Source organism: Leiobunum rupestre, chromosome 1 (assembly GCF_980474605.1).
Source record: "Leiobunum rupestre chromosome 1, qqLeiRupe1.1.hap1, whole genome shotgun sequence".
Taxonomy (NCBI): domain Eukaryota; kingdom Metazoa; phylum Arthropoda; class Arachnida; order Opiliones; family Sclerosomatidae; genus Leiobunum; species Leiobunum rupestre.
Window position 1 is genome coordinate 58,221,528 of NC_143384.1, and position 20,377 is coordinate 58,241,904.

The following is a 20,377-nucleotide window of genomic DNA, read 5'->3' on the forward strand; positions in this document are numbered from 1 at the left end:
AGTTGGTTTCGATGCAATTTCAATTGAAACTAATCAGTCGTCTTTGACGGCTTGTTTTCCCGATACTCGATCTTATTTAAGTAAAAACTAGAGCAGCTATTTTTTTTAGACTTACTAAAAGTGCTTCGGCCACACACGATAAACATAAAATGATTTGGAATCGTTTTCTTATTGAGACCTTTGTGCTAATTTGCCTTAAATGATATTTTGAATCTTAAAAATCTTTAAAGTTAGAAATAGAATTACTTCACCACGTGTCAATTAGTTTAAGTCGAATTTTAGGTGGATTAAGGAATTTGCGTATACAGTTAATACATATATTACATTTTGTTGATATTGATTTGGAAATTAAATTGTAAAATGTATTACGTTATTGCAGTGTGCTCCGCTACCACGAATTTAGAATTAACGCACCGTGCGAAATTTACAAAAATGAGGTAGAACTGCGGCCTCTACTTGTCCAGGACGATGGCGTCGTTCAGGAAGCGAACATCTTCACGTTGACGAATTTGTCTAATGTTTTCACTTTGTATCTGTACGGAATAGTGCTTTCTTTAACGGTGGTCATCGTAGAATTCTTAACACAAATTTGTGGAATTAATCCAGAAGTAGAATTAAGACGTACGCATTTAAGCAAGACCGTTTTTCTTTAAATGGAAATGCATTAGTTTGAACTGTTAAGACCCGGGTAACAAAGACAACTTTATATTTCATTTTGTTGTAGAAAAAAGGTTGATGTTAATTCTGATGGAAAATTTCTACTTATATTTTCCCTTATATTTTAAAACCTAGCTAACAGACCATTGAGTCCAGGCCGCCAGGGAGCGCACGTGGAACCAGCGCATGTAGGCGGTCATGACTGAGTATAGCAGACAGACCATGACTAAGAATTTAGAACTAGTCTGTCTTTAATGAACGTGATCGTAATTGCTATGGACTTGTTTTAAAATAGTTAGGTTACGGCATATGGACTGTGATAGATACGTTAAAAACAAAATTTATTTAAAAAAACTAATGCACAAATGAAATAACCTGAATTTGGTTTGTGTCCTAGGCTTAATGAAGAGAGCCGTTAGCACTGTCAGCCAGACAGACAAATTAGGGCTAGAGCTAGTTTTAAAATTATTTCTGCAAAAATGTTAGGCTTAATTTAAAATTTTACACCAAATGTATTTCTCTGTATATCCCATGGGATATAATTGAATTAGAACATGTATGTACACCACATTTTAATCATAAAATTTATCATATTATATTTTGTGGGAGCTTGCTTGAGAAAAAAGGCAATATATTTTAATTTTAAAGTTGCTTAGGCATAGATATAAACCTTTAAGTTACATAAGGTTTGAAATACTTATTGGTTCTTAAACTACGACACATTGCTCGCAACAGCCTTCTAAACTTATTTGAACTCTCATAAAAAGGACAAGCCCTGTGTGACTTTAATTTCTTGAAAAAATTAATATGATCTGTCTTGATGTTAAGTCATATATAAATTATTCTAAATACTCCCAATTTCAATAATAAGTAATTTAATATTATATTATGTGGAATTAATATAGAAACATTATATTTTAATGTGTTTAAGTTGCTTATGTATAAATTTAAACTTCTCAGTCTATAATTGTTTGTAATACTTGTTGGAATATATGCATTTTTTGAACTGCAACACATATTGCTTGCAACAGCCTTTTAAACATATTTGAACTCATTTAAAATGGACAAACCCTAAGTGTCATAAATTGCTTTAGCCAATTACTATGATTTGTCTTGGTGTTTAGTCATACTTAAATTATTAGTCTACCTTAAAATTTAAATGGTAAAAATTAATTTTTAGGCAAGAAAATCTGAAAACTCCCAATTTAAGTTATAGATAGTTTCATATTATATTCTGTGTAAGCTGTATTGATATTCAATAATTATATTTTTATGTGATTAAGTTGCTTTAAAACTCTGTCTAATATTTTTGACGAATATTTTAATTGATGTTATGTGGAAGCTTGATTGAGTTGCATACAATATTTTAATTTTTAAGCTGCTTTGATATAAATATATCAGATGCTCAGTGTAAAATCATTTTTGAGACATAGTAGTTTATAAGAATTTTTCAAACTGCAACACTTTTTTCACATGGCCCTAAACACTTTTGCTCTGAATTAAAATGTGACTTTAAGGTTTTAATTTAGCAATAGTGGTTGGCTTGACCGGTGCGTTAGTCTCGAAGGGTCCCTAGGCCGGAGTCTAATCAAAATGTGTGTTTTTTAATTTAGGAGTATTGTTAAACTTTTCATTTGTTAAGGGGCGTGGGCGGTACACGTATACCAGGGCCCAAAATTTAACGCTATGGATCTGCGTGCAAATAAGAATTTAGTTGATTAAACGTTCATTTGACATGGTTTAATAATTCTATAAATGTTTCATATTGACGTTTAATAATTTTATAAATGTTTAATATTGACGTTTAATAATTTTATAAATGTTTAATATTGACGTTTAATAATTTTATAAATGTTTAATGTTGACGTTTAATCATTTTATAAATGTTTATTAGACGTAAATCCTATAACGTTTATACTTGGTTCGTTTGGCATCTTTTAATTGTTTGATAATACATTAAGATCGACTTTAAATAAACGTTAATCATGTATCGTTTATACTTGGGTTTCTGTTAGTATGAAAAGAGTTTGTATCAACCGTTTTATAAACCGACTATTTTGGTGACATCGTCAACCATTTCAGAACGTTTTTCTATCAACAAAGTTTCACAATTCACCAACGGTTTATCAACGATATTTTGCTACGCGAGGAGACACAGTTTTTGTTTCTGCGAACAACTCAACGGAATATTTCATAATAGGTATAAAAAGATTTATTTAAAATCCTACGAATTAAACTTACCATGTTTCGTTGATAGTATTTGAAAAGTTAAATTATTTTTACAAAATCGTGGCAACTTCTCAGATCGAAACAAAAACACCACCGTTTTTACACGCAATCTTTAAGGGATTTGTGTGCACTATTGTCACTTACAAATGTTAGTACATAGTCGCTATAGCTGTAATTAATTGCGCATGACAGAGATAAAACGTATGAAATATTTGCATCACTTTGCTGTCTTACACACAGCGCATATAAATGTTAACAATAGACTTATTTTGTTTATGTAACTGTTTTTGATGCCACATCTGAAACACACTAATCTTAAAAATTTTACTGTATAAATTGTTGAAAATAATAAATGTTATAGTATTCTTACATTGCCAATAGTAAGAAATAAATTGTAACATGCAGATTCTAACACGCATCTTCAGTTGAAATCTACGAGCTTTCCAAACGGGATATACCGTTTTTTTCCAGCAATTAGGGTCATTCCATTTAGAATCAGGTAACGCGACCACCATGAGTCAACGGATTTTCATTAAATTTGGAACACATATTTCAGTTGCCAAAATATGAAAGATTTCCAAATATTTCTCTAAAAAATGAGCCGTTTTTGATTTATATCAAAATGGCCGCCACCCATGAAAAACCATCTCTTTGAAAACTTAAATCCGTACCCTTTTATATAATTCACTGTAAAATCCTATTTTTACATACAATCTCAACGAAATTGACGTAGTTGTTTTAAATACTGAAATTTTCGTTTCAAATATTTCTTGAGCTCGTTTAAGAAAATCACTGTTAATCATGAAACACCTGCCAGAAGTGGTCGTTGGCTCTGGATCAGATAATAGGCAAAGTATATCTTTAAGGGGAACAAAGCATTCGTCTTTTCTTCTAGGCCAACTTAAGACATTCGTAAGTTTATCTCTAAACATGAACTTTAAACGATAATCGTTCTTTTCTTTGTGAGTGGCAAGTACGGTTGCTACTAGGGATGCAACGGTTCCACTTTTTTGGACTATCTCGGTTCCGGATCCGGTTCCGGTTCCTAAATTTTTGCTTTATCGGTTCCGGTTACGGTTCCAGTTCTTAAAATTTTAAAGAGAAAGGGGATGGACACAAAGCTGTTGCTTTCCCCTTGGCTCCCGCCGTTCATCCTTCTCGTTCACCCGCTCCTTTCCCCCATTGCTTTCCTCCCTTCTTAATCACCAGAATTTCTAATCACAAGATTCTCTCTCTCATTCTCATTCACCGGAAGGACACATAGCTGTTGCTTTCCCCCTGGCTCCCCCGTTCATCCTTCTCGTTCACTGGATCCTTCTCGTTCACCCGCTCCTTTCCCCCATTGCTTTCATCCCTTCTTAATCACCAGAATTTCTAATCACCAGATTCTCTCTCTCATTCTCATTCACCGGATGGACACAAAGCTGTTGCTTTCCCCCTGGCTCCCGCCGTTCATCCTTCTCGTTCACCCGCTCCTTTCCCCCATTGATTTCATCCCTTCTTAATCACCAGAATTTCTAATTCCCCAAGAACATGTATATTTATCGAGAATGTACTAGCTCTATTAGATATTTTGGAGGAAGGGCGAACTAAAATTTATGCTTGTTTACGAAATTAATTAGCGTATTTAAAAAACATTTATTCTAACCCCCTTTTTCTTTCTTTCTTGTAGTAGTATTCAGATTAACCGATACGGGGAATACAAGCAACGTTCAATATTGAAGAAGAAACATAATTTTTGGGATGCCCCGGATGAGATAGCCTACATCGAAGATGTTGAAATTGTTTGGTGGGAAATCACAAGTGAAGACATTTCAAACCTTTAAAATAAAATAATTGATTTTCCGTATTTAATTTTTTTCTTAAAATCCTACTACTACGCCAAGAATGTATTTATTTATTTATTTATTTATTTATTTATTTATACTCAGGGAGAATGAATATTTTTAGCGTTTCTCCAATTCCACCCGTTGAGATCTTTTAATATCACTGCTTTGAGAACCATGGCGCCATCTAAACTTTGAAATAATCCTTAATTAAATATATTGATAAAAGAACTCTAGTGATGACACTTCCCCTATTTTCAGTGACGTACCGATTCTCACGTGACTTTCATTTTCTGTGCGCGCGCACCCGTTTAAAACTTAAAATAGGCGTAAATAGGACTAAAATAGATTAACGTACTTACAATGAACTGGTAAAAAACCAGTAAGCATCGAATATATTTTCAAATTAATTAATATTTTCATGTCTTTTTGTTGACACACTTCTACTAGCGCGCATAGGCTTAAAATAGGCGTAAAGATCGAAAATAATAAAGCCTTTAAATATGTGTTGCGTTCTTTATTGCATACTATTACCATATTTTAGTTTGGGCTTACTGTATTGAGATCCATGGAGCCATCTAAACTTTGAAATAATCCGTAGATAAATAAATATAATGATAAAAGGGCTCAAGTGATAATACTTCTTCTATTTTCCCGTGACGTACCGATTCTCACGTGACTTTCATTTTCTGAACGATAACTGAACTTTGAGCAATGGATTTTTTCACGTAGAATTTCATAGTACCAAAAACACTCGATAGGAAATGTATTAGCCATAAAATTAGGTCGTGTAGCGGTAAGATTAGCGTAGAAAGTAATTTACTATTTTTGTAGTAAACTATATATTTTAGGCATATTTAAAACAAATTTGCATATTGAAAAAAGCGTAGAAATTTAACCATATTTATAAAATTAGGTTTAGTAGGCTTAGTGAATGTATCATTTGAAACTATAGAGCGTATTTTGTCTAGATCAGTTATGGACATCGAAGCGTATCGACTTGAAACGTTTCGTCACTGGAAAAATCCGAACGTCACTAAAGGAAAACTAGCGGAGGCCGGATTCTACTATATTCAACGGCGCGATGAAGTACGATGTTACAAGTGCCATGGAATCTTAGAACACTGGGAATCAGGAGACGTACCAGAACTTGAACACGCCAGATGCTTTCCAAACTGTCCGTCGAGGGATAATTCACCATCGGAAAAAAAGTACATCTCGCTAGAATGGGACATTCCCCCGACGCCAAAAGTAACTACGGTCGCTGACAAATGCATCTCACCTGTACCTGAAGAAGACGACGTTTGTGACTGTCCCTCGTATGTCAGACGATACTGCTGTTAGACACTACAAATACGTGAGTTAGAACTTTAAATTTGGGGATGGGTGGAAAAAATTACGGCTCTTCGCTTTTCCAACTGCATTTCCGATGTACCCAAAAATGGACCAAAATGGACCAAATGTACCCTATAAACGACCAAAGTCACCATTTTCGGCCCTATGTACCCCATTTCGGACCAAAAGTACAGTAGAAGGAAAGTGATGGCGAGACGCCACCCCCGGGGACGGGGTCAGGTTCGGGATCGGGGTCCGGGATTTAAGGGGTGAAATGAGGGTAAAATCATCGAAAAGTCAATGTATTTAGGGTATTTCTCGCGACGATTTGTTTTCTCATATATCAACATATTGTGTCCAGGCCAACTTGTTCATTTATCTACGCTTATCTCGAAAGACACTTGAACGTATATCTTATCACGTTTTATCGTACGGAATAAGTTGAAATGATGTCAAAATTGATAACCTAGGCGGCGCGTGCGCAGATTACCCCGGGGGACGCGGTTAATTTGAATTTAAGAGTGTTTTGACGTCATGGAATATTCGTTGTTAAAGTAGAATGGAAATATTTTTAAACTTCATTTTAATATCATTGTAGTACGCTTGGCACTTGAACCAATCTCACGAGTATTTCTTAAAACGAATATCTCGATCGCGTTTTATCGAACGAAATAAGTGGAAATTATGTAAGATGTATGATTAATAACCTAGGCAGGAAGATAGCGCGCGCGTGCGCGGATTACCTGGGAGGCGCGGATTGCCCGAGGAGCGCGGTTAATTTGAATTTAAAACATGGATTCCCTCTCCGAAATAATTCATGTACCCAAAATTGGACCGCAAGTTTTTTTTCTTTTTAGGGGAATCTCTATGGGAGTTTAACATTACAATAAAGCTAATAGGTCCTAACGAAAAATCAAAAAAATTACTTACTTCAACCTTTCTCCCAGTTTTTAGTTTCGTTTTAAACTTGGTTTACGTTTTAGTTTTACTTTGCTATTCTAGAAAATTCCAAAATTCCTTTAGAGTTTATCAGTAAAACCACTTACTTTAAGTATTTTTCTTTAATTAGTTCGGTCTAATAGTAGATTACGCACCTATAATCCATGATGTTTTCATTTAAATTCAAATTATAACGAATTGAAAGTTTAAAGAAAATATTAATTTAGTCTGTAAATGAAATCCTTTTATAGTACTCTGAAGGGCTCTTAATACGTTTTGAACTTCCAAAATAAATTAATGTACTAAGTTACGTTTAAAAGAACCTTTTGTAACAATTCCAATATATATATATATATATATATATATATATATATAAAAAACCGTGATAAATAGTAAAACCCACTTATTTTTCAATTAATACATTTCAGATACACAAATTAATTAAATAAAAGTATTTAAATAAGAATTGCTTCACTAAATTATGCATTTGTACTTTAAATAATACCTGATTTGGAAATTATATTAGAATAATTATATTGTTAAACTTCTTTCATTTTTAAAAAAATGTAGTAGAAAATGAAAGATATTTTAATTAAAACATTTCTTAATTTCTTTATTACCTAAAAATATTTACAATATTTACAAATTTTTATATTGTTTAACTTCTTTCATTTTTAAAAATGTAATTGCTTGACTTAAATAAAGCGTGAAAATTATTAGTTTCAAATGATATTTACAAATCTTATCAACTCTAAAGTCTGTTTGTTTTACTTAAAAAATAGGCTTGTTCACTTTCGATTATTTAAACATTTAACAATTTTTATTTAACTATTGGTTATTTAAATAAATACCACTTTTATTTAAATAAATGCTTGGTTGGGTAAAAAACACAATTAAATAAGTTAAAATGATATTCTTTTTACCAACGTTTTTTAAATAAATCGGAAAATTTGTGGATAAAAATTAATCGACTGCCGAACACTAGAAGCAATTCTAATTTAAATGCGTATATTTAAATAGGAAAAAATGAACGATTCGATCGGAGGCATATCATTAATTTAACGTATTGAACGTAGAGTAAGAGGCTTTTGTAGTAATTACTACCTATATTTGCATTTCAGAAATCTATTTTAACATATTGAACGCCAAGAAAAGAGGCTTTTGTAGTATTTACTACCTATATTTACATATTGGAATGTAATTTAATGTACTGAAGGTAGAGTATAGAGATTTTGTAGTATTTACTACCTACATTTGCATTTCAGAAATCTTTTTTAACATATTGAACGCCAAGAAAAGAGGCTTTTGTAGTATTTTTCCTCCTATATTTACATATTGGAATGTAATTTAACGTATTGAAGGTAAAGTATAGAGATTTTGTAGTATTTTACTACCTATATTGGCATTTCGGAAGTATATTTTAACGTGTTGAATGTAGAGTATAGAGAGTGTTGTAGTATTTTTCTTCCTACGTGACTACACCGGAAACGTCTCTGTGTTATTCGCTTTAGTAATCAAGCCGACTCTGAACATATGTTTTACTCTTTATTCTACGAGGTTTAAACATACACCATTTCAGTACATTCTTAACTTATTCCATACGCTATTTAAAACACATGCGATAAAGATAACGAGGAAACAAGTTAACTCTGAACATATATGTTATGCTCTATACGTGAAGGATGTTGTAAGCTTAAATTCATAATGGTTAATGTGTAGTATTTTTCTACCTTTTTACATTTTATAGTATTTCTTTATCTATATTTGTGTATCGGAAATGTATTTTAACGTATCGAACGTAGAGTAAATTTTTTTTTTATATTTTCTTTATATATTTGCGTATCAGAGTTGTGTGTTGTCGTATTAAAAGAAGAAAAAGGAACTTTTCATAGTGTTATTCTACCTATTTACATATCGGAAATGTATTTATATTTTACCGTATTTAAAATATAGGTAATTGTTTTTATTGGCTTGACTTAAATAAAGCGTGAAAGTTATTAGTTTCAAAATGATATTTACAAATCTTATCCACACAAATTTAATTTAATTTTAATTTTAGTGTTTTATAGTATCTTTCTGACTATATTTGTGTATAAGAATTATATTTTACCGTATTTAAATAGTAATAAAAGCGAATTGAAAGTTTGAAGAAAATATGAATTAAGTTCGTAAATAAAATCCTTTTATAGTACTTTGAAGGACTCTTAATACGTTTTCAACTTGAATAAAATTAAAAACAATAATCTAAGATACCCTTTAAAGTTAAATTCCTTTAGAGTTTATCAGTAAAACCACTTTAAGTATTTTTTCAATCCTTATACTTATATTTATTATTATTATTATTATTATTATTATTATTATTATTATTATTTACATATTGGAATTGTTACAAAAGGTTCTTTTAAACGTAACTTAGTACATTAAGTTATTTTGGAAGTTCAAAAATTAAGTTGGCTTATGGTAAAATTACAAACTAAATTAATATTTTCTTCAAACTTTCAATTCGTTATAATTTGAATTTAAATGAAAACATCATGGATTATAGGTGCGTAATCTACTAATTAAAAAAAATACTTAAATTAAGTGGTTTTACTGATAAACTCTAAAGGAATTTTTGAATTTTCTAGAATAGCAAAGTAAAACTAAAACGTAAACCAAGTTTAAAACGAAACTAATAACTGGGAGAAAGGTTGAAGTAAGTAATTTTTTTGATTTTTCGTTAGGACCTATTAGCTTTATTGTAATGTTAAACTCCCATAGAGATTCCCCTAAAAAGAAAAAAAACTTGCGGTCCAATTTTGGGTACATGAATTATTTCGGAGAGGGAATCCATGTTTTAAATTCAAATTAACCGCGCTCCTCGGGCAATCCGCGCCTCCCAGGTAATCCGCGCACGCGCGCGCTATCTTCCTGCCTAGGTTATTAATCATACAACTTACATAATTTCCACTTATTTCGTTCGATAAAACGCGATCGAGATATTCGTTTTAAGAAATACTCGTGAGATTGGTTCAAGTGCCAAGCGTACTACAATGATATTAAAATGAAGTTTAAAAATATTTCCATTCTACTTTAACAACGAATATTCCATGACGTCAAAACACTCTTAAATTCAAATTAACCGCGTCCCCCGGGGTAATCTGCGCACGCGCCGCCTAGGTTATCAATTTTGACATCATTTCAACTTATTCCGTACGATAAAACGTGATAAGATATACGTTCAAGTGTCTTTCGAGATAAGCGTAGATAAATGAACAAGTTGGCCTGGACACAATATGTTGATATACGGGAAAACAAATCGTCGCGAGAAATATCATAAATACATTGACTTTTCGACGATTTTACCCCCATTTCAGCCCTAAAATCCTGGATCCTCGATCCTCGATCCTAGGATCGGAGCCTCGCCCTCACTTTCCTTCTACTAAGTACCCCAAACTGGACCTTTTAGCTTTAATGTAATGTTAAACTCCCATAGAGATTCCCCTAAAAAGAAACAATTTGCGGTCCAATTTTGGGTACATGAAGTATTTCGGTGAGGTAAAACTAATTCTGGCAAACTGCTGCGATTTATAGCGAATGGGTATATTGATAAAATACGATTTAAACGCGTTATTTATATTGTCGGTCTAATATTAGAACGTGTTTTACGCTATCATGTAATTAAAAGTAAAATAAAATTGGAAATGTATATTTCTTGTTTTTAATTGCCTAGAGATTAGAAATTAAGGGGTTCGGAAGCGATAGTGGAAATTATGATTAACGAGGGAGGGGTTAAGAGTAGAGAGGGGTAAATTCCATCCATCAGAAATCTGCGCGAGGAAAACAAATTCTGGAGAATGGGGATGGGGGAATGCAACTGGTGAACGAGAGAGATAAGGCAAAGTATCTAGTGAATGGGGATGGGGGAAAGTAGCTGGTGAACGAGAGAGAGAATCTGGTGATTAGAAATTCTGGAGATTGAAAGTAATGGGGGAAAGGAGCGGGTGAACGAGAAGGATCCAGTGAACGAGAAAGATGAACGGGGGAGCCAGGGGGAAAGCAACAGCTTTGTGTCCTTCCGGTGAATGAGAATGAGAGAGAGAATCAGGTGATTAGAAATTCTGGTGATTAAGAAGGGAGGAAAGCAATGGGGGAAAGGAGCGGGTGAACGAGAAGGATGAACGGCGGGAGCCAAGGGGAAAGCAACAGATTTGTGTCCATCCCCTTTCTCTTTAAAATTTTAAGAACTGGAACCGTAACCGGAACCGATAAAGCAAAAATTTAGGAACCGGAACCGGATCCGGAACCGAGATAGTCCAAAAAAGTGGAACCGTTGCATCCCTAGTAGCAACCGTACTTGCCACTCACAAAGAAAAGAACGATTATCGTTTAAAGTTCATGTTTAGAGATCAACTTACGAATGTCTTTAGTTGGCCTTGAAGAAAAGACGAATGCTTTGTTCCCCTTAAAGATATACTTTGCCTATTACCTGATCCAGAGCCAACGACCACTTCTGGCAGGTGTTTCATGATTAACAGTGATTTTCTTAAACGAGCTCAAGAAATATTTGAAACGAAAATTTCAGTATTTAAAACAATTTCCTAAATCAGATCGAATGCACGACCAAAAAATATTAAATAAATACGACATTTTCTGTATGTTTCTCGTTTTGTCAAATTTTGCTACGTAAAGTATATTATTATATTTGAATTTTTAGAAATTAAAATGTTTTCATAAGATACTTTCTAAAAAGTACGGAATTGATTAAACGTTAAAACCGTATTTCTTGCAGTTTTTCAAATATAGTTATTGCCGTTACACACTCAAATACTCAAATATAGTAATATATGGTTAGAAAGGTCTCTTTACGCTCTATAATGGCATATATGATATATTTATTTTAGAGTTGGGCGTCTTGCGTAATTGTCTCAAAACAAACACCCCCCGAATCTACCTTTTCTTAAAAAAAGACTTGATAACGCAGAAAATATAAATGATACGTCATGTTTGATTTCGTATTCGGTTTTATAGTTTTGTTGTACATAAACTCCGTCAATTTCGTTGAGACTGTATGTAAAATTAGGATTTTACAGTGAATTATATAAAAGGGTACGGATTTAAGTTTTCAAAGAGATGGTTTTTCATGGGTGGCGGCCATTTTGATATAAATCAAAAACCGCTCATTATTTAGAGAAATATTTGGAAATCTTTCATATTTTGGCAACTGAAATATGTGTTCCAAATTTAATGAAAATCCGTTGACTCATGGTGGTCGCGTTACCTGATTCTTAATGGAATGACCCTTCAAAATAAAAATATTTTTTACCTTTTTAAAATAACTTTTTGAATTTAGATAAAGACTTATGTGCCGCAGCATAACAAAGATATGGGATAATTTATTTGATTCGTTTATTTCTCCTAAGCTAAATTTTCTTACAAGAACAAATTTCTGAAACCGAGAAGTCGCTTTAGATTTAAAAATCAGTGAAGTCAAAACCAAGGAAGCTTTGCTCGCTTTGTTAGTTTTAGAATTTACAAAATTCCTCATATGTTTAAAATAACATTTTTATTTGGTAAATCGAAAATACCACAACGTAACTTTAAATCTGAATCTGATAACCGTAGGATTAACAAGATAATAATCTCTGGATATTATTTAAAGGGCGAAACGTTTTTTTAGTAGTACAAATGATTTTCAAAGGAAAACATAGGTATTTAAAAGATAATTTTTGATTAATTTTTAAAAATAATGCATTAAATTTTGTTTTTTTTTGTCCAAAAAATGTCGCTATTATTTTCATGATGAATAACGCCGCCAACGCACTTGAAGGCGCTGCGGAAGTCGAAGATTTTGGGTGCCTCAAGGATGTTTTTGGGTAGATATATTTTGGACGAATGAATTTGTAAATTTTTTTGGATGTCCAAAGGTAATGGGAAATTGTACGTGTTTTTGGATTAACATGTTATATTTATATAACTCCTAATTTGGATGGGGTCAGCGAGGGAGGCTTGGGTCTTTTTATGAATTTCATAGGGTCTTTTCTTTTTTATATTGTTGGATTTGAGCATTATCTTGCTAAACATATCAGAGGAAATTTAAAATCTTTATATATATTAAATTTAAGTGCTTAAACAGGCCACCATCAAAAAGTATGTATTTTATATGAGATTGACAGAGTCCAGGGAAAAATGCTTTAAATCATAATAGTTAAGTTTATAAACTAAAATGTTTCTAGCCCAACTAGTTAAAATGTTGCACTTTTGTCACAAGACACAGCTTTATTAGTATATTCTTCGCCCGAGCGATTTGCACGTGTGCTAGAAAAACCTAAATTCCTTGCGACTGTAAATTTAAGAGACTTTGAGTAAGAGCCCCCTTAAAATAAGAAGGCCATGTGGCTTCGATGTTAGGAAGTGTTTACACTAGTAATAGGTTATTTCAGGGGCTCGAAATGCAAAGAAAGAACAAGAAGGAATATAATCAGTTCATTTTTCATTAAACTTCAGAGTTTGTAACAGGCTTCATCCATTTGCAGTTCCCTCGAAGCACAGCTACCAAATTTGGCTATTCGTATAGATATAATCTCCAATTTCTCCAAATCAGACGCTCAAATGCAGTTCCCAGAATAAGGTATTTCAAAAAGAACAATTACCAATAATAGATCTTAAAATGACTAGTTAGTACTGCTTATGGCTAAGATTCCCAAATTTAAAAAAAGGCTGTTCGATAATTATAAATATCATTTTAGGTAGCTTGGACAAGTTGGTGAACTACGATATTTTAGAGATTTTCCTTAGCAATAATAAGTGGGTTTCGTCTTTTAAGCACAAATTGAGTCTTATCTTAAATCAAAAAGCTTCTTTTTCATAGTTCAGTTTAAGCGGAAAATGTTTACTTAAACAGAAACTGGAAAATATCAATCGGATTTGGAATGACATTCCTTCGTCACATTTCCGCTGAATCTTATGATTCGTCAATTTTATAACTCAAATATTGTTTTGTTTATTTGAGGTTAGACCTCATTGATGTGATATCACGAATACTACATAAATTGTTCATAAATTTGTTGCATTCCACTTTTATGGTGACACTCTTGGCAATTTAGTACACACTACTACCTTAAATTGTTGGTGACCAATTTTTCTTATCGCTGCGGAATGCAATTTAACACTAACGCAACGATTATGAGCTCTCCTTACCTTGGAAATAACTAACGAGGAGACGACCCGAGGTGATAATCACCGATTTTGTTGAAACTAGATGGGTATGTAGACCTTATGGTAACATGAAATGTCACCAAGGGAAAAGTTGCAATGGGCATTAGTTTTGCCATGGCAACCGAAAATGTTTTTGACAACACAGTCTGTATATTGTCCCATTGAAAATAACAATTGATCAATTGTTACATATTTTGATCAAAGTGACCAAAATTCATCAAAATATCATAAAATTTATTTCATTTGTTTTCAAATTTGAAATTTTTTTAATTTTTTTTACAGAAGTGCTCAGATTCCCATGTTATTTTCAATGAGAAAATATACAGACTGTGTTGTCAAAAACATTTTCGGTTGCCATGGCAAAACTAATGCCCATTGCAACTTTTCCCTTGGTGAAATTTCATGTTACCATAAGGTCTACATACCCATCTAGTTTCAACAAAATCGGTGATTATCACCTCGGGTAGTCTCCTCGTAAGTGAAAACCACCCGTTCATTTCAGCCGTCATAATTTTTGTTCCCCACCGCCACGTTTAGTGAACTTTCACCTCAAATGATCTACAGCAGTGACGCCAGCGCGCGCCCCGACTTAAATTTTTCAACGACATGACAAAACTAGACGCCATTAGTAAATTTCATTCGATTTTATCTTTTTCTACTCGAAAGGTCCCTGGCTTAAGAACCAAACATTAAGAATGACTTAGCTTGACGAAGCTTAACTCTGAGAGTAGAAATGTTTTTCTCGGAACTCACATTAAGCAAAAGAGAAAAGCCAAAAAACTTTAAAAAAGTGAAGAAACATGAATTGTGACTTGTTGAACTTTTTTGTAAGAACTTGTTAATTTTAAATTACTTTTCAAAATGACCACCACTAAGGAAAAAGCTTTTCCATTATTGTAGAGAGTAAATACAGAAATGAGTGGTTTTTGTTTAGTCTTCGTGTTAGTTTTTCTTAAGCTTTCTCTGTTCAAAGCTTTTGTGCCGTAAAGAGGTTCATACTCTTATGTTTTAAGAAATTGGTGAATCTGCAATAATAAAAAGAAAATTCAAAGAACATTTGGTAGGAAAGTTAACCTCATCAGTAAAATTTTAAAAACGCGAAAATGTAGAAATACCATCTAAAAATCGGGGCAAAAAAGCTATAACCTGGATAAATTTGGAAAAATTACAATTCGTGAGACGATACTCGGATCAATAGGTGGGGTGGCGGAGTGGTTATCACTTTCGCCTCACAGCAAGAGGAGCTGGGCTCGTATGGTTTGTTGCGGTGGGTGAAAACACGGAGCAACTCCTGCGTTGAGTTTGGAAATTATCTCTACTGGTTGAAGTGGTTCCCCAGAGTCCTTCGGTTTCCCCTTCCATAAAAACTTGTTAAGATTATCGGTAATAGTTGGTGTAGGGAGCTGTTGGCTCGCGTGGCAGGAAGGGCTTGCTACCACCCTCCTACGCATTGCAACCCGGCCACCTGAATTAAAGGCTTTAAAAATCGCTTGATGACTTTATAATATTCTCAATTAGGTAGATTACAAAATATTTATATGGATTTAATAGTGTATTTTCTTTGGTGAGTTGCAACAAATTAAATGGTCAACTTACACGTAATCCTTTGTAATTTAATATTTTGTGAGTTTCCTGTTACAGTTTCAAGGCTCAAATTTAAAAAAGGGTTTTAAAATATATACATTTCCATCTGATAAATATGAATAGCAATTTGTGACAAAGAGAGGAAAATTGATGAAATGTAAGTAGTAGGGGAGTGTATGTTTGAGCATTTGGGGAGCCAGGGGGAGCTGGGGGAGCCCGGGTTAGCCAAGGGGAGCTAGGGTGGGGGAGCCGAAGGAGCCAAGTGGAGCTAGGGGGAGATTTTTTTCAAAGGATAATCAAAAGTTCGTGTACCTACCCTGGAGCGAGGGGGAGATTTTTTCAAAGGAGAATCAAAAGTTCGTGTACCTACCCTAGAGTGATATTTGAAATTTCCGTGGGGATTCAAATGTTTGCTTACTTATCCCAGGGTACTTAGAGGACAGAGAACTGAACCACATGTACATTTTCTAAGCCTATTTCATATATTATTTGTTTAACGGTACTTAGAGGACAGAGAACTGAACTGTGGGGTATATCGGTACTTAGAGGACAGAGAACTGAACCACATGTACATTTTCTAAGCCTATTTCATATATTATTTGTTTAACGGTACTTAGAGGACAGAGAACTGAACTGTGGGGTATATCGGTACTTAGAGGACAGAGAACTGAACTTTAAAAGAATATTGATACTGAGATGACAGAGAACTGAACTTTGAGGGTATATCGGTACTTAGAGGACAGAGAACTGAACTTTAAATGTATATCGCTATTCGAAGGATAGATATTTATTTTGTTCATTCTAATCCTATCACATAATGAAGCGTGTTCGTTTCTCCGATGTGACCGTACATATTATTCCGTACGAAGATCGAGTGAATCATGTTCTAAGAAATAAACAACATTTCAGTATGCTTATTAAATTGAAATTTGAACCATTATTATCTCCGGTATTTATCAACTGGAGGGCTAATGACGTACAAGTCAGAGTTCAGAACGATACAGGGTGTAAAGGAATATTTAAAATTTCCATATGAGTAAAACAAATTGAGAAATACCATATTCAATAGATAAATACCGACCTTTACTCTTTTTTTGTATTCCAAAGTTAATTAATAATCGAAATCAAATATAAAAGTAAACATTTGGAGTACGTAAATGCATTCTGGGAAATCCCATGACGATTGTATGTTATTTCTGCATCGACCTTTATACTCTTAATTGGGTATAAAAGACAAGCCTGAGATCATTATCATTATTCTCTCCATCGACATCCACAACGAAGAAGACGAAACATCAGACTTTGAAATGTAAGTATATTTTATTTTCAATAACTTAGAACTTTCAAGTTCGACAACGAACGTTAGTAATATTTATATATTTGAAGGTCCGGAACAAATATTTTCCAAATTTCGGCAAAGAAAGCAGTATCCATCACCGCGGAAGGAAAAATAAAGCTGGGACAAACGGACGGTTCATCGGGAATCGTTCTGACTGAGACCGAATTCAAAGAGTTATGGAACAGACGAATGGTGATCACATCATTTCTGGAAAGCGAAACTATCCAACCCTCTACATCGTTCTTCGAAGGTTCGGCAACCAAACGTATCGAGATGTCTACTTATCAAGACCGACGTGTGTTGGACATTCGAGAGATGGTTCCTGGAACTGGAAAGAGCTACGGAATGCTCTTCCCGACTAAGAAAGGGTTTAACATTGGGTTTGAGCTGTGGACGAACTTAGTTGAGAAGTACGAAAATGTAATGACTATTTTAGGAGAGACCATACGGGTTCGAGATCTGATCGCAAATAACGTGGTGTCACAGCTGCGTGAATCAATCCGATTAAAATGCAACGGGTGTATGTATTCCCTCCCATCACAATTAGAACATGACTGTTTAGTTCAAGATTGGTCCGAGAGAGTAGAAACATCATACCCTGATGCCGTAAAGTCTCTCGATATTAATGCCACGCATAATGTATTCCTAAACCAAACATTTCTGAGTCACGAATTTTGTAAAGAAATTTTAACTATTATTATTTGTACTTCGAAGAAAATGCTTTTATAAATAAAATACATTTATTAAATAGATATCATTCATTCTTTGTTCCTCGACATTGTTAGTCATGGAAATAGACCTAAGCCTAAAGCACCCTTTTAACGGAATAATAAGTGGTGCAACCCAATCGGGAAAGTTTGTGTTTGTGGCAAACCTAATTAAGAATATGAAAACGTGTATTTACCCAGTTCCTGAGAGAGTAATATGGTGTTACACCGAATATCAATCTATTTTGTTTAATTCCGTTCTGAATTACTCGCCAGCGGTGGAATTTCTTGAAGGACTTTTAGATGTAACTATTCTTGATCCTAATGTAAAGAATTTAGTAATACTTGATGATTTGCTGTGTGAGATTGCGAATAACAAAGATGTGACAAATCTCTTCGTTAGAGTCAGCCATCACCGCAATACCTCGATCCTGATTCTAATGCAAAACTTGTACTACCCCGGTAAGGAGATACGAACATTGAACCTTAATGCACACTATTTAGTTATTTTTAAATCGCCACGTGACCAGTCAGCTATATATCATCTTGCAAAACAAATATCACCCGTAAATAGCAAGTTCGTCATAGACGCGTTCAAACAAGCCGTATCTGAACCTTACGGATACTTGTTGATTGATTTGAAACCGAATACTCATGACAAACATAGACTTCGGTCTGGAATTATACCAGGAGAGCAAGCGGCTATCTATTTACCCAAATAATCTATCGGAAGAAATATTTATTAGTATGTAGTAATAATGAGTGGAAAAATACAATTTCTAAATCTACCCGATTAGATTAATGGCTAAATATTGATTGGGATTTACCAGTCAACATTGTACTTTGGTTTTTACGATGTTATTATTTGAGCGAACCTTAACCCCAGTAGGACTCCTTTTAAAGCGACATAGATCTTTGGGGTGAAATCATTCTGATCCGGAAAGCTGACGAAAGAAAACCTCCAAAGAGCAGAAGTGATTATCTTCTATGATATATTGTAATGTAAGTAAACTTTAATATATTCCGACTTTAAAATGTAGTGATTTCTCTTGACGAAAATTTATTGATGACAGTTTAGACTTCTGAGAAATGACTGGTTTTATAGAAGCGAATTTCTATAGAGTGAAGGGGGAATGGATCATTAAAGAAGTGGCCCTCTTCATAGACCAAACGGGAGACTATCAAGCATGGACATTCAGACCACCATTTCCATTTTCGGATCTCTCACCGGAGGATAAAAGACAGTGCAGGTGGTTAAAGTGGAACATTTGTGACTTGCGTTGGAACGAGGGTCAACACGCTTATAGCAGTCGAGAAACTGTCGCGAAACATATCCTTGAAAGGGCCACTACGTTCTATTGCAAAGGGACAGAAAAAGCGGAAGTTCTCTCAAAATTTTTAACGGTTGACGTTAGAAACGTTGAAGATTTGAGCTGCCCCCGTCTTTCTACCATATACTGTTTAAGTCCGCCGGAGCATTGTAAGTTCCATCAAGATCCCAATCGCTGTGCCATCGTCAAAGCGCATAAAATCGCAACATGGTTTCGTCGAATAGGGTGCAAGAAAATATAAACTTTTTGAAATATTTATCGAGTGGAAAAGCGCGTCAAAGAAAAGCCGCTATTAAAAACGCCAGCAATGAAGAGTTAAAAACTTTAGCCGAATGTTGTATAAATGTTTTACGAGGGTCAGTAAAAATTTCAGATGAGCAGAAGAAGCGGTTGAAGAAACATCGTAGTGTTCTTCGAAAATTTAATCGAAAGTTATCCCCATCAAGGGGAAGAAAGATTCTTAATCAAACAGGTGGATTTTTACCCATTTTGTTGGCCCCAATCCTCTCAATTCTTAGCTCTGTGGCAGGCGCCGCAATAAGCAAAGCAATCAAGTGATGGCTCGTAAAATGTTACTAGTTTCGGAAGAAGTTTTTCGAAGACTTCAAACTGGAAATACCAAAGTGGGAGAAAATCACGAGCAGATACCGAAAGTGGATTCTCTCCTCGAACTACACACTGACCCTAACATTGTTATGGAACGCCGAAAATTGAACCAAACTGAAAAACTAAATATTTTTAATCACAAACTACAGCAACGCCTCAACAAGGGAGTGAAAGAAAAGAAAAAAACTTTAGTTAAAAACTGGGAAACGCAAATCGCCTCCGCTATACCAGGGTATTATATTGACCAGTGTTTGACCTTGTACAAATGGATAGAGAAATCTACAAATATTAAGTTTAACGAAAATGGTGAATTAATATATCAAGGTGATGCAATTTCCGGTTCGCATATTATAGATCTTTTGGCGTATTGGGCGGTAAACTCTAAAAAAATTAAAATCATTCCCGGAGTGGACGAGTTTTACAATTGTTTAGTAAAGGAAAATGTACCTAAATCCTTATTTAGGGAAGTAATATCTAGTAAAAGTAAAAACAAACGTAAAATGAAAGATTCTGTTGATTTAAAAAATTACGATTATGATAGTAATATGATTGGTAATGGGTTTCAAAATTGGATTGTCTTGTAACGTTTCGAATAAAATTTGACATATTATGAAAATCAATTTTTAC